Source organism: Charadrius vociferus, unplaced genomic scaffold, assembly GCF_000708025.1.
Source record: "Charadrius vociferus isolate BGI_N301 unplaced genomic scaffold, ASM70802v2 scaffold467, whole genome shotgun sequence".
In the NCBI taxonomy this organism is placed as follows: domain Eukaryota; kingdom Metazoa; phylum Chordata; class Aves; order Charadriiformes; family Charadriidae; genus Charadrius; species Charadrius vociferus.
Window position 1 is genome coordinate 683,735 of NW_009649309.1, and position 2,619 is coordinate 686,353.

Genomic DNA, 2,619 nt, shown 5'->3' on the forward strand with positions numbered 1-2,619 from the left:
GTGGATGCTTCTTTTTTAAATCTGTGTTTAGAGTTGTTTGGGGAACTTTTAGATGCTTCTGCCAGCAAAACCAAATGTTTCTTCATGTAGAAAAACTGTTATATTTCATAAAAATGTTGAAATAAAGGCAGTCTTTCCCTGTAGCCTTCCTCCTGGATAGAGTTTAGTGTGTGCTTGGGTCTTGCCATTTGCTCGTGCTGGTTACTCTGAGGTTAGGAGTATTGTGAAGTAATCAGTTCAGTAGTTTGCGCTAGGCAGGTGAGGGGATTAGAAACATGGGACTGAAGTTCAGGGTTCCAACGACGGGGAATTGGGTAAGTTTGTTTGGTAAGAACGTGGTGTTACTCCTGAAAGTTTCTGGAGCTAGCAGAGTGCGCTTTCCACTGCAGTTAAAGTCAACTTGTGGTCTCTACCCAAACTCTTATAAAACACTGGGGCTGCTGTATTATAAAAAACAGTGAATCAGATGGTGCCGTGCCCTTCATTTAGGTAAAAACATGTCTGAGTGTTCCAACGGAAAGCACTGGATGTGAGAATTTACACATGCTGGTGTGAACAGGATCAAAGTCTTGATCTTGCCAAGCACCTGCACCACTCTCTAGCTGGTATGCATGCAAGCTTTCCACTTGTTACTCATTTCATTGCCTTCACGTTGTGCTACACGTGTGCTGTGGTACTGCCTGGCCAAAGAGAGAGTGCTCTGTGCTTTCCCGGTGGAACGAAACACCGAGAGGTCAGCTGTACATGTGGCGCTCGTGGAGGTTACCTACACTGAGAGACCAGCACTGACCCTGCCAAAAGGTTTCACCTTCCTGTCGCGCTGTCAGCTTGAAAGGCAGACCATGTTTCACGCTGTTCTCTGGCACCCCTAAAATGCATCATTCTGCAGGGGGAAGGACGGGGGGTGCACAGGCAGACACACCCACCTTACCTGAAAATTAAGGAGGCCAATTCCTGTATCTCTGTGTGCTCAGGATTCTGTTCAAATGCAGCATTAGCCCTTATGCAAATGTAGGACAAATCATCATTACAGCGGCCTTATAGGAAAACAGGCTGGAACAGATGATAATCCCTTAGCTTGCAGTCTGTTATTCCTTGGTACAGTTAAACTTTTGGCACTCGCGTATCAGCTGCTGGGTAAGAAGTATCTCTGTGGATTCTTTTTCATAGTTGAAGAACTAGAAAAAAGTTGGTTTGAACAAAATCTGGGTTTCCAGAAATGGTAATTATTTAATGTGCTTACTAGGTCAAACTTGTACGTACAAACATTAAAACTAGATTGTCTCACAAAATAAGTTGCAGGACAGCTTGCCTTTGGCTATCACCCCACCAATCTTTACACTTGAACTTGCTTTTCAATTTAGTACAAGGCAATAGTATATGTTTCCCATATTCAGCAGTTCTTTACTGAAGGCGTTTTAAAACCATATGCTTTATCCTAATGCAAAGATAATTAAGCAATTAATTCTAGCGTTTGTTTCATAGTTGGTTGGATAGCTTATGTTCTGCATGCTTGCTGTATTAGCTAGCCTAATGCACTCCAAAAAAAGAAAAAACTTCACTTCTCTTTCAGGCTATTTTTTAAAAAGGACACTATGAAATATAGGATGACCTTTCCAAACTGAACTCCTGTAGGACACTTTTGCATGTTACAGTGGAACATTACATGGAGATACGTGCCAGCTTGTTCACAAAAAGATCAAAACACCGGGCCCAGCGCTCGTTCTGTGAGCTGTACTGAGAAAGCGCAGCAGCCCAGGCTGGCACGTCTGGCAGAGGCAGCCGTGCATTATGCCGTGCGGAAAGCTGCCCTGCACTGGTGCCAAAGAACTGGATTAGACGAGCCGACAGGAATTCGTTTCTATCTGCAAAAGCAATTTTCTAATCTAGTTTTCTGCTTTAGAATAACATGTTTCTTTTCAAAGCTGATGCCAAGTTGTCTGATATGAAAAGCTATGGCTCTTAAGTACTTACAACGAAGATGCAATTTGCAAAAACACAGCAGGCCTCATTCAAAAAATTCAAAGGAAGAAGAAAAAACACCTTGGTTGCTCTCATTACTGTTTCTCAGGTAGAAAACAGAGTGCAGTGGAAGGCAATGACAGTCTGGTATCGCTCCGTCGGACAGATGTTACAGAAGAAGCAGCAAAACAAAAAAACTGAGTAGCAAGACTGTCACAGCAAGCATTGATATTAGTTCATGCAGCACATGACAACCTGTCTGCATCACAGCTTTTCCTCAGGAGTTTTTAAACACAGCATTGACCAAAAAAGCCATTTCTCTAATGTGGCAAAGCGAACAGTTTATTGCATTCGTACAGAAGGTTGTCTCAAGAGTTTTGTCCTTTGGAGGGTTAGGAGCAGAAGTAGAGCTTAAATCCTGTTCCATAAAGAGTCAGTGAATTTTTCCATGGATTTCTATAAATCCCAGCTTTCACCCCTGCTCTTTGGTAACTAGGAAAGTAATTCCCTTTTTGCTGTCATTTCTCCTGCGCTTGCTTCTGCAGCTGTTAATAACATAAGCATATTGGATCTGAGTTCTAAACTACTAGATCTCTTTGAGAAGAGCCATGAAATATGCTTACTACAACTGTACTTTCTAAAGCCAATGTAAAAGAC